Source organism: Rhinatrema bivittatum, chromosome 4 (assembly GCF_901001135.1).
Source record: "Rhinatrema bivittatum chromosome 4, aRhiBiv1.1, whole genome shotgun sequence".
Lineage (NCBI taxonomy): Eukaryota > Metazoa > Chordata > Amphibia > Gymnophiona > Rhinatrematidae > Rhinatrema > Rhinatrema bivittatum.
In genome coordinates, this window is record NC_042618.1 from 142,193,057 (window position 1) to 142,206,728 (window position 13,672).

General features: G+C 41.8%; 1 protein-coding gene across 9 annotated transcripts in view; it reads left to right on the forward strand.

Annotated features, from left to right (window-relative positions):
- The window catches only part of NUBPL (nucleotide binding protein like), a 132,110-nt gene that overhangs the window by 70,779 nt on the left and 47,659 nt on the right, over nucleotides 1-13,672 (forward strand). The gene's annotated exons all lie outside the window — the stretch shown is intronic.

The following is a 13,672-nucleotide window of genomic DNA, read 5'->3' on the forward strand; positions in this document are numbered from 1 at the left end:
TACTATGCTGCTTTCTCAAATAGCTTCTTACCAGCTCTTCATGGTTGAATGCTTACATAGCATTTTGGAAGATATGGAAGAATTCATTGACTGTCTTCCCCAAGGCAGTCAATACAAATTTCACATTCTGCCTAAGAGTTTACAAAGATGTATGTCAGGGCAGGATTTGTGCTCTCAAAATAAAAAAAACATTTTTTCCATCGAGAATATGTGAGGTTGACCAATTCACAGAATGTCTTTCATGCGCAGTTTCGTTTTATGTAACAAATTGCCCCAGAACACACAGTATTTAGAAGATCGGATGATTTGACGATCCCATAAAACATGGTTGTTTGCATCATTGTAATGGGTAGCAGCAGCTTTTGCTGCACTCATATATTTTAGAGTGTGGGACTGTTTTACTGGATGAACAGAAGGTTTTCCTATTTAATAGCTAGCCTTTTGATTTTGGAAGAGAAGTAAGATACAAGTTATTAATTATCTAATGTCAATCTTATATTTCAGCCCTATTTAATTTTACATTTTAGAGAATTTTGATTGGTATAAATATCTGTTGATGCTACTGCCCTGATTCTATTTTATATCATGTGTTATTTTAATTTGATTGTATCGTTATTCACTGTTTGTTTCCTTCCCTTTCTCCTTGTTTTGTATTAGTTATGATGTATTTGTTATAAACCATATGTTTGAAACTTGTAACCAGTTCTGAGCATAATCCTGGAAGGATAGGTAAGGAAAAAAAATGTAAAACAACTTTTAGTTGTCCACAAATAGATGAACAGTAAGTGGCACAGCTTATGCATGTCCATAATTATCCAGATAGTGCTTCAGTGTTTAAACAGGGAGTCTGATATCCCCCTCATACGGGCCGGTACAGTAAGGTGCGGTAGAAAGGGGTGCTTTAGTGCCGGGCGCACCCGGGTTTGCCGCACGCACAGTTTGAAACACATACCGCTCGATACTGTATTTAAATGGCATGCACATGCAAGCTGCATCCAACGCGCGTCCAGGAAGCACGTTGGACGCAGCGCATTGGAATGCACGCCGTGACCTCGGATGTCACACGCCGTGACCTGAGTGCCCGGCTGGACATCCGAGGTCACGGTGTGCACTCATTACGTTTTAGAGAATAGGGAGCCATGGGGAGTGCCTGATCCGCCCCGGGCTGCTGAAGCCGCTCTCGCCGCCGGTTGTCCCCGGGAGGAGGGGAGAGGACTGGGGCTGCTCCGGAGCTGTCAGCACGGGAGATGGACGCGGCCAGGGCAGGTGAGCGGGGGCTGGCGGAAGGTTTGCCGATTCACTTCGGTCTTGTCCCGGGGAGTTAGGGGGTCAGGTAGTGAAGCGGGGCTGGCTGGGGCTGCTCTGTGGCCCGTGAAATTTCGTCTTGGCTTGCCTGACACTCCACACTAACGTAGGGGTAGGCGGTAAATTAGCAGGTTAAACGTGCGGCAAAACTGCAGGTTTAAAAAGTGATAATCGGGGCGCGTGTTACTGTATGGGAGGGAATAGCTAATCCGATCGTTTACATCTCATATACATGCTGCGGGCGGAAAGGGTTACCCGTAGATTTAAAAAGGCAGTAAGGATGGGTTAAAAGGGATAGTGAATCGCAGGTAGGACTAACGCGGCCAAATTGTGAGTAGAAAGCGGGTTAGAAGCAGGGTAACCGCAGCCGCACTTTACTGTATTGGCCTGATAATTAGCTGGTCCTTAAACTTCTGGCTTTAAGGTATTTATTGCCAGAGGATGTGCTCAAGGCAGTAGCATAGCTGGATTATATAAAGTTCTGAACATGTTCCTAGATGAAAAATCAATAAACAGTTTAGTCAGGCAGAGCTGAGGAAACCCACTGCTTGACCATGGGAGTGAACAACAAGAAATGGATCTAGTTTTTAGGATCTCCCAGGTCCTTGCTAGAGATCCAAATTTTCCACAGTTCTGATCCAGCACGGCACGTCTTTTTGTACAGTGGTAGCATATCTGGCTATAAGTAGTTCTCAAATCATTGGAAAGCATAATTTGAAATCTGATATTTGCTTCAATTGCAGGTATGTTAAAATAATTTTAGGTATTGCTAGATACCCTGCTTAATGCTATAAAAATGCTTAATTATTGCAGAGACCTGAAAGTACTTGCTCAGTGGCAGAGTTCTTTAAAAAAGAAGAAAAAAAGTTTTAATTGCCTGCAGGGCTCTTTAAAATACTTGATTACTGCAGTGGCCTGAAAATGCATAAGTATTGCCAGAGCTCAAAATATGCTCAATTCCCTGCAGAGGTCTGAAAAGGGTTTGATTGAATTCAAAGGCCTAAGAAAATGTTGGATTGTCTACAGAAGCCTGAAAGACTTCAGCAAAAAAGTTATTTGCTTAAGAGTATTTCTTCATCTATAAGCTTAACCTTGTGTTTTGTTTTGTGTTTTACTTATGTGCAATCATTTTAAATGTTTGCTTTTTGTTTTGTATAAGCTTAATTGTTATCTGGTTTAACATCTATGTGCTTGCATGTTCCCTGGCATCTTTGTAATAAGCTTACAGACCAATTTTTCAGCCAAATATTGGTAGCCTAAATTTAGATAAAATTTCACCCAAATCTAATCACCTAGATTTGTGTCTCAAAATTTTGTTGCAAGCATTTGAGCAATGCTGGATACCAAGCTGGGAGGAGGATTCTCCTTCTTGCTTGCTTCAGGAGAACTATAGTGCAACCACAAATTGAGTATTGTGTGTTCTGGTCACTCCATCTCAAAAAAGAAAAAACAGAACTAGAAAAGGTAGAGAAGGTCAAAAATTATAAAGGGAGTGGAACGACTTTTTTATGAAAAAAGGCTGAACAGGTTAGGGCTTTCTTTCAGCTTGGAGAAGAGACTATTACGTTGCCCAGCTCGCAGTCTGCTCCCGTGAGCCGGCACACTCGCCCAACATCGCCGACGCCAGGACCTGCTTCACGGCGGGAACGCCGCTGCCATCTTCTTTCTGGTGCTTCCCCCAGGCATGCGCACACAGCGTGCACCTAGTCTTATAGGCCCCGCGGCGGGAACTGCTGAAGCTGGTGCCGACAGATGACATCACATGGCTGGGTATTTAAACCCCAGCCATGCTACAAATGGATGCCTCAGCAAGGGTTGCCTGCATGCCAGCGATGGTGAGTTTCTGCTTCAAGTTCCTGATCCTGAGTTCCAGTGCCTGCCTGCCTCACCTGCCTCGTCCTCCTACTGTCCTCGTCCTCCCAGTGTCTTCCTCGCCTGTCCTCGGACCAAGTACCAGATCTGACCATAGCCAGTACCCAGACTATTCTCGCCTGTTTGCCTGCCTCTGACCTCAACTTAGACCTTGATCACTCTCGCTTGCTGCTCACCTCTGACCTCAGCCTGGACCACGACCACCCTTGTCTGCCACCTGCCTCTGACCCTAGCCATGACTGGGACAACTCACATTACCACCTTGCACGAGATTCACTCTTAAATCCTACTGGCCCCTGGAATCAGACTGCTCAACTGAAGGGGAAAGGGGCTGGTATAGGTGACACCCTTCACTGTAGGTTGAGTCAACCTCCCTACAGCAACAAGGGTCCATAAAACTTACAACTGAGAGGGAATATAATACAGATTGTAAAGTTATGAGTAAGATGGAACAGTTAAATAAGGAATGGTTATTTAATCTTTCAGATATTACAAAGACTAGGGGATATGCCATGAAACTATTGAGTAGCATTTTTAAAACACTGAAGAAAGTTTGTTTTTTGCTGAACACATGTGAAGGAGTGTCCTTAAAAACTTTGGACCAAGCATCTGGCTTGGTTCACCATAAATGTTAGGCGTGCAGGTAGCTGCATGGGTGGGTCCTCAGAGAGCAGGAATAAGCATCTGGGCCCAGCTGGGAATAAATAGGCCCCGTGTCTCCAGGAGAAAGCAGCTCCTGTCACAGCTCTGTCCTGAAGGGAAATGCTGAATATGAATCCTGCTGAAAGTAATCTGTTTTATGTTGAGCCATTTCCTTGTGAAGAATAAAGTTTTATGTGAAAAGATCAGAGTCCAGTGTGTCTGTTCTCTGGGAAGTTTCAGACTGCTTGTGCTATCTTACAGTACAATTTAACTTTGGAATTTGTTGCTGGAGGTTGTGGTCAAGGTATCTAGCATAGCTGAGTTCAAAAGGGGTTTGGACAAGTTTCTGGAGTGAAAGTCCATAAACGATTAGCCTAGTAGACATGAGGGAGAGCCATCACTTATTTCTGGGCGTGGGCAATAAGAAATAAATCTGCTCTTTGGAATCTGCCAGGTACTTTCTAGAGATCCGGATTAACCACTGTTAGACAAAATGCTGGGCTAGATGGTCTGACTCAGTATGGCTCTTTTTATATTACCAGGATTCCAGGGGCCTTTTGAAGGGTGGGGAGAGGCAGAAGTAAGTGAGTGGGGACAAATGTTTAAAATGTCTGGGAGGCAGGGAGCATTTCTCTGGGAGGGGGAGGGGCCTGGCTTGCAAACACCCCCCCCCCCCCCCCCACCGCCAGCTCATATTCTGACTGCAGCAGCAGGGAGGAGGGGGGCTGGTTGCTTCCTCCTCTCTGTACCATCTGCTCCCCTCCCAGTATAACTTGCAAATTTGGAGGGAGGAAGGGAGATGCTGGGGGGGTTGTTGGACCCCTGACCCAACTCTTCAGTGCTACAGGAGGGAGGATCTGGGCAGCCAGTGCCTAGATTTGTCTGCCCAAGCTAAGCATCTAGTGCTAAAAAAAAAATTAATGCTATGTGCCAAGCTTCCTTCCTCTAAACCAGTGGTTCTCAACAGGTGTGTCGGGACACACTAGTGTGTCACGAGGTGATGGAAATGTGTCACAGACCCAGCAGAAGGCTGCTCTTTCCTCAAGAATCTGGGCAGGAGTTGGCTGATTTCTCCTTTACTGGGTATGAGAGGAAGCTGCTCTTGCTTCCTTCTCCTCTTCCTGGCCCAGTGGGAGGTTATTCCCTTCTCTTTCACTTAGATCAGAGCGAGATATCACCAACTCCTGTTCATATGGGCTTGGCAGGACACCAACTTTATCTTCCTCTGTCTGGCCTGGCAGTGAGGCTGCTGATGCTGTCTCACCCCATGGAGCCTGGATATGAAAGCAGGAGCATGAGGGAGAGAGGTGCGTGCTCTATAGATCCACTCCCTGCTTCTGTTACTGCTGCCTCCTCTTCTCTCTCCTCAGTGCTTCTTGCTCTCTGCTGCTGCTGGTAAAGCAGGAGTGAGACTCTGGATTTGACTGAAGGCTTATGCTGGCTTGGGAGCCAGGAGGAGGGGGAAATGTGCTGTGTAGGAAGGGGTGGCAGAAAGGTTGGGTTTGCTGGGTAGGGAGAGGTGGAGGAAAGAGGGGCTGCTGGGCAGGGAGGAGAGATGGAAGTGGAGGGGAGAGATAGAGGTGTGGGGCCTGCTGGGTTGGGGGAGAAGGGAGGGCAGGGGATGTTGAGCAGGAAGGGGTGGGAAAGGTGGTCAGAGGTATGCTAGGTAGGGAAGGGGAGAGGGAAGGACAGGGAGAGTTGAGCAGGGGAGGCGGCACAGGGAAGAGGATGCAGGGGAGGGGGATGCTCTGAAATGTTGAACAGGGATATGAGCATGTGAAGGGATGATTGAGTAGTTGGAAGAAGTGAGGGGCATGAAGGGGAGTGCCAGGGTACAAGAGTCATAATACGTCAGTTTTGAGAATATACATTTCTTCTCTCTTTAAGCTTTGCTTAGTATAAGAGGAAATACATTTCTGTTTCTAGTTCTCCAGTTTTGCACTGAATGCAGAAGGTCTTGGTGTTTCCATTCCAGTTTTTGTTTCCACATTTGTAATTTGTGGTACTTTATTCTATATTAGGTGAAGGTAGGTCTGTCTGTCTATTCTTTATGTGTGTGACTGAGGTACAGCATGTAGGGATTTGTATCAGTCTTATTTTGTTGTATTTTCTCAATATATTTTCACAAAAATATATTTTCACAAAAGTAGTACAACCTTCGCCAGACAACAGGAAACCCTGGTTCACCCCAGAACTGAAGCTGCTTAAACAAGAGCTAAGAAATAAAGAACACACTTGGAGGAGAAACCCATCCCCCACAACATTAGCTATTTATAAAACCTCCCTCAATGCTTATAGGATCACCATACTGAGAACAAAGAGAGATTTTTTCTCAAAAAAAATACATCATTTCATATTTGATTCAAAAGCACTTTTCTCCTACGTTTCAGCTCTCACTAAACCATCACCTCCTACCATTCCTGATGATCAAGCACTCAACAAAGCATCAGAACTAGCAGAATACTTTAAGGATAAAATTGACAAACTGACTATCTCTTTCTCATCATCTTTTTCATATCCCCCTTTCCCTCACATTACCTCACCTCAACTAAATACAACGCTGGAAACTTTCGAGACCACTTCAGCACTTGAGATAGAAAACATACTTAAAAAAATGAAACCGTCATCTCATCCCTTAGACACAATTCCTACTAACCTTCTCATCGCAATAAGAAACTCCATATCAAAACCAATTGCAGACGACATTAACTGCTCTCTCTCCCAGGGTCTAGTTCCTGACCAACTTAAATTAGCCATTCTCAAACCTCTACTTAAAAAACCTAACCTTCCAACCACAGATCCAGCTAACTTCCGCCCAATAGCTAATCTGCCATTGATCGCCAAAATTATGGAAAAGATAGTCAATAAACAACTATCTGAATATTTGGAAGAAAACAACATTCTTGTATCTTCCCAGTATGGCTTTCGGAAATCGTTAAGCACTGAATCTCTCCTTATCTCTCTTACCGATTCTATTCTATCTAATATGGACAAAAAACAACCACATCTTTTGATACTACTAGATCTCTCTGCAGCCTTTGACACTGTCAACCATTCATCTCTATTAAAATGTCTGGCAGATATAGGCATTAAAGGAACAGTCTTCAGCTGGTTCAAATCCTTCCTAGCAAATAGACAATTCAAAGTAAAGATTAACAACAAAGAATCACAACCGATCCCTTCCAACCGGGGGGTCCCTCAGGGTTCCTCCCTTTCCCCTACCCTCTTCAACATTTACCTCTTACCTCTATGTCATCTACTTACTAAACTAAACCTAACTCACTATCTCTACGCGGATGACATCCAGATACTCATCCCAATCTCAGAATCCTTACAAAAAACCTTGGCTCACTGGAACAATTGTTTGCAACAGATCAATCATCTTCTCTCCAGCCTTTGCCTCATTCTTAACAACAACAAAACTGAGATCCTAATCATCAATCAAGACATCAACATCAAACTTCTAAACCCAGCTGACCTACTCAACTCATCCACTCCCATATTAAATCACTCACCACATGTTCGAGATCTAGGTATCATGCTAGACAATCAGCTCAATTTTAAAAAATTCATAAGCACAACCACCAAAGACTGTTTTTATAAGTTACAAGTCTTAAAAAAATTGAAGCCTCTTCTTTATTTCAACGATTTTCGGATGGTCCTACAAGCCATTATTCTATCAAAAGTCGACTATTGCAATTCGCTTCTCTTTGGCCTTCCATATTCATCCATCAAACCCCTCCAAATGCTACAGAACTCTGCAGCCAGAATCCTTACCAATACGAATAAAAGAGATCACATCACCCCCATTCTCAATCTCCTCCACTGGCTGCCTATAAAGCAAAGGATCCTATATAAAGTACTCACCGTAATTCATAAATCCATTCACAATATCTCTCCTCTTCAATTATGTAACCAACTACGCCCTCACTCCTCCTCTAGACCCATCAGAGGAGCATATAAAGGCACACTCTATGTACCTTCAACAAAATCCTCGCATCATAAACGTGCCATATCTACAGCAGGCCCCATTCAATGGAATGCGCTCCCACCAGACATTCGGCTTGAGTTCTGCCACTCTTCATTCAAAAAAAAAACTTAAAACCTGGCTCTTTAGCCAAGCTTTTCCAGGACCATGATCATCATTTTTTCCCCTCCAACCAGCAAGAACATATCTTCTTCACAAACCCCCATTTTCCATACCACTACCTACTTCGGTATCTAATCTCTTGCTGCAGGACACTTGAGACTTTCTCACTTATACGTTATAATTTTTATGCTCAATAAGACCTGTCAACTTAATTGTTTAAGTCCTTTTTTTTTTTTTTTTTTTTTTTTCTCCTTTATCTTTTGGTCATCAATGTTACAACGTTATTGTTAAATTTTGAACTTATGTACACTGTTCCAAGTTTCATAACCTTGTTCTATGTAATGCCTTTTGGCAATTTTCATGTTCTGTTTCAATGTAAACCGATGTGATCTTTATTTCATATAGGAACACCGGTATATAAAAATCTAAAAATAAATAAATAAATATATTGCACTGGTGGTGAACTGCTGCCTTTTCATGGGTGGGGCTATTGCTGTTTCATTACTTTGAGTTGGTGCCGTTTGCTATGGCAGGTTTAATAAACATGTATATACTACAGAGTGGGGTTTGTTTGAATTTTTTTTTTCCAGGTTTTGTATTATTTTACAATACACCTGGTAGTAGAGGGAGTTTGTGATGCTGTTATTGAGATGACACCAGAATCAGAATATCTTTTTTGCATGGTGAGCTGTACAGGGAAATGTCTTAGTTCTGTTCTGCACTCATTGTTAGGAAGCGGGAGATTCCTGTGGATGCAGAGTATATGTTTATATTTAGTCCCATGATGGTCAGTGGGTCACGCATGTGAGCATCATCTCTCAGGTGTGCCCTGATAGAAAAAAGGTTGAGAACCACTGCTTTAAACTGATCCCACCCCTCTCTATGCCCACTTTTTAGGTGCCTAGTGAAAACACTTGTTTTGTGATTTACGTGTTTTGGGGTTTTTTTGTTTGTTTGCAGTGAGCCTAATTGTGTAACTAAAATAAGTTTGTTTTTCATTGTTTATTTGTAATGCGCCTACAATTTATGCTGATCTGCAGAAGGCTTCAAAGTTTTACTTAAGAACATATGAAATGCCATACTGGGTTAGACCAAATGTCCATCAAGCCCAGCATCCTGTCTCCAAAAGTGGCCAATCCAGGTTGCAAGTATCCGGTGGATCCCAAAGAGTAAATCGCATCCTTGCCCATAACCAGAGATGAGCAATGGCTTTGCCAACTCTTCATGGCTAATAATGGTTTATGGGCTTTTCCTCCAAAAATTTGTCTAAACCCTTTTTAAACCCAGCTATGCTGTTTTCACTACATAATCTGGCAACAAATTCCCACAATTTAATTTTACTTATTTTTAAGAAGTTTAAATAATGGACTTATTGAAGATAATTTGTATTTGTTTATAGCCATGCTAAATGTGTGTCTGCTTGGAAGTAATAGCTGAATTGGCTGAATATTTATTTTCTCAAGTGTTTGCTTGCTCATTATAGTGAGCTTGAAAACTTACATACCTGCAAGAAACTTATGTTTGCTTATTTATCTGCTGAGAACTTAAGTGTCTGCAAAAATTGATAGTTTGCTTATATATGGTCTTAAAATATTTGCTTGCGCACCTGTTACATGCATACAAGTTTGCTTATTTCTAAAAGTAAACAATTTACAATGAACTGAAATATTTACTTATTTGCAAAATTTAATTTACAAGTAGATTTACAAGTAGGTTTAAATGTTTGCTTATTTGCAGTATGCTCTGTTATCTGTAATATACTTAATCAAGCATTTAGCCTTAATGAACTTTAATGTCTGCTTGCTTGTTTGTAAGAAGCTTCTGTATTTGCTTATTTATGAGGGAAAAGTATGTTTAAATTTATGCTTTTTCTTGATTTTGGTCAGCAGTCTTACAAGCTTTTCTTAATTGTTTATTTGCAACAAGCACAAATGTAAATCTACAACAAACTGGCATGCAAAGAGTTAGGATAGAAGATTAATTGAAAAAAAAATTGAAAAAAAATGGTCAAATTTTCAACAACTGTAGTTTAATAAAAATTAAGAATCTTGAATTTGAGATGGTGAGATGCATGTGCCAAATACCATTTTGGAGTAGAAGAGCTAGCAGTCATTAACAGGAAAGAGACAAGAGTCATTGCTAATGACCTCAAGGTAGCCAGTCCATATAACAAAGCAGTTGAGAATGCGCAATTATGCTATGGAATTTGTCGCCAGAGAATTTGGTAAAGGCTAATAGAGCTGAGTTTAAAAAATGTTTGGAAGTTCTGGAGGACAGATCCATTAATAGTCAGAATGAGTGTCTCCACTACTTACCTCTGGGAGTAAGCAATATGGAAAGAACTTTCCTGCTGAGATTAGCAAGAGTTACGATTTCAGACCAAGAGACTAGGATCACCTGTGAGTACTGCCTGGGTTTGGTACTACTTTTCAGTCACTCTGACTGCTTGAGCTCAGATCATCTCTCTCTTAGTCTCTGACACACAGAGTTAAAAACACCTTGGTGCCAGTATGGCACTTTTTTTCTTGCAGGCCTGTAATTTCTGTAAGATTTTGTTTTTATTGCAATAAATTTCATGACTTTGTTTTATCAGCTATATGTTATTGTATAAGCCTCCTAGTGCCTCTATTGGCAGGATATAAATTTTATAAATACAAATTTTTATTATGAGCTTATAGGAAAAATTAGATAGAAAATTGCTGCAAATAACACTAAATGGTTGATTGCAATAATCAGATAAAGAGAACAATCATAATAAAAAAAAAATTGTATATAAAGTAAAACACATGTTCCCCTTGATATTTAGTTAGGGCCTAAGGAATCAGTCAGCCCTGCCACTTACAGAAGTCTGTTTTTTGAAGAGATCTGATCTCTGACAATTCTGACCATTTTTATACAATCCTCTGATGGGAGAGGTATCCCCTCTCCCTCAGCCTAATCACAAATTTCAGGTTTCACAAGGTCAGTGACCTTTTTATTATTTCTGTAAATCAGGGGCGGCTCAAGCCAATCTGCTGCCTGAGGCGAAGGATGAAATCACCAAGGGCCAGGGCAGGGGGAAGGCAATGGAGGGTGAAGTGACTTGCCCAAGGTCACAAGGAATGGCAATAGGATTTGAACCCTGGCTTCCCTTGTTTGCAGCCCACTGCTCTAACCACTCAGTTTTTGGGCCTGTTATTTTTTTTGTTCTCAGTCTTCGCCGTCTGCACTAGGGGGGCGCCAAAGAAATGTTTAATGGGGTGGCCTCCCCACCTCCTGGGTCTAGAAATAGGTCTACTCTATTCCCTATTGCCTGCCTCCCACCCTTCTCCAGGATCTGCCTCCTGGTGTTGCGAGAGGTTGGTGAATGGTGGGAGTCTGTGTGTACGAGACACACACTCTCTCTCTTAGGGCAAATACAAGGCATTAGATGCCCTGGACAAACCTTACAGCCTTTCATTCCCCCTTACCTCCCCCCCCCCCCCCCCCCCCCCCCCACCATATAATTTAAAATGTATACATTCTTTTCCATTGTAAAATGTATTAACTTCCTCAACATAAAAAGGCAGATTGCATATGGAAAATACTCTTCTGAAGTAAAAAATCACTTACAACATATATATAATATAGGCATACACTGCAAAACAACCACATTTTCAATAATTAATAGTTTAATAGACTTAAACTACCTTTACTGGATCCCATATGGTGTTAGGCCTATGGTAAAGTGCACTGAGTATGGACTTGGCCCACAGAAAGCCAGGAATAAACTGAACTACAATTCCAATATATTATGTCTTCCATATCATAATTGCCAGCACTCAACCTGTGAAAAAGCCATACTGCAAATATTACATCAGGCCCTAAACATCAAATCACCTCCTATTAGAAAAACTGATTATAGCCAGGTTGTTGTAAATCCTTATACAAAAACTACATACCAGCAGAATACCTAAAGCCTCAGTCACACAAGTAGAACACAGATAAACTCTCACGAAATACAGAATAAAAGAGATCATAAAATATAAATTGAAGCGTGCAGACAAAAATTGAGCTGGAAATCACAAGAAGCCAAACTCTGTAAGCAATGCCAACAAAATAAAAAATATAAAACATTAAACATACCAATAAAAAGAATATCAAATCTGCTGATAAATTCAGCCAATTAAAAAAATGTATAAAAATGTTTAAAATATTACTAAACACTAAAATATTTCAGAACAGCAGATACATCACATCCAATAATTAAAACTAACAAGGATAAAAACAAAAAAATCTCCCATTCTCCATACCTGGGAACTTTAGATTTCCAGTCCTCCTAAGATTGTCATAGATTGGAGGAGGGCGTACAAACTCTAACATAGATATATAGAGAGAGAGAGAGAGAGAGAGTTTGTGCACCCTCCTCCAATCTACGACAGGATGCTGGGCTTGATGGACATTTGGTCTAACCCAGTATGGCATTTCTTATGTTCTTAAGTAAAACATTGAAGCCTTCTGCAGACCAGCATGGTCGTAGATTGGAGGAGGGTGCACAAACTCTAACCTCTTTCAAATTGTGTGTGTAAAATTCGTAGATTTTTTTTTTCCTTCAAATTCTGAGAGTAAGCATAATAAAGTCAGGGTGAGGCGGCTGTGGCAGGTGTAAGTACCTGTGTGTGTGTGTATGTATATATACACTGGCAGGCATGCTCCCTCATATATAGATATATAGATATATACACACCCTCTCATACATAACAAACACACACAAGCAGGCTGCCTTATATATAGACACACACACACACGAGCAGGCTATGCCACACACACACAAATTGTGCCTCTTCCCATTCTTCTGCCACCACCGACCTGGGCTCTGGTGGTGGCCCGCAGCCTCTTTTTTTTTTTTTTTTTCCCTTTTGGCCATCGCTCTCCCAGGTTCCAGCGGTGACACTTGGACTTCTCTTCACTTTCTTCAGCCGCTGCCGGCTTGGGTTCTGACAGCGGTTTGCGGCCCCACATGACCACCTTCTAGCTGCAGCAGGATGGCTGTGCCATGGCTCCGCAGGTTTCTCTTTGGGCCACAGCACCAGCAGCCCCTTTTCTTCTCTTCGGCTGGAAGCGACCGGCCCACCAGGGGAAGCCCAATCTCCTAATAGGGCAATTCTCTCTCCCATTTTCAAATTTTGAGAGTAGGCATAATAAAGTCAGGGTGAGGCGGCTGTGGCAGGAAGGTTTCTTGCCACCTGAAGCAGCCGCCTCACCCTGCCTCATTATAGAACTGCCCCTGCTATAAATAGTTGCAAAGGGATCTTATGACTGCAGAGTCAGGGTCAGTGACGTTTTTATTACCTATCTAAATATTAGCATTTTGGAACATCTGACCTTCAAAAATTCAATCTGTTTCAGGCAAATTACTCTTTAAGAAAACCCTCAATACCTTTTTATTTCAAAAGGCATTCAGCACAGCAACATGAGATTTTCTTCTAATATGATTTGATGTAATACAATTATGGAGGGATATGTAATGTCAATTTATCTTGTTTTATTTTTGTTTTAGCTAATTATGGATGTTGTTGTTGTAACCTGTCCTGAACTATGGAAGGTCGGGTAAGAAATCTTTTAAATAAATAAACATAAAAACATAGAAGTGATGGCAGAAAAGGACCTAATGGCCTATCCAATCTGCCCAGCAAGCTCCCATACTTATCAGTTACTCAGACCACCAAGGTCAGGGCTCTTGTTGTTTACTGTTTGAGTCCAATTTCCTTTTACCCCCTGCTGTAGAAGCAGAGAGCAATGTTG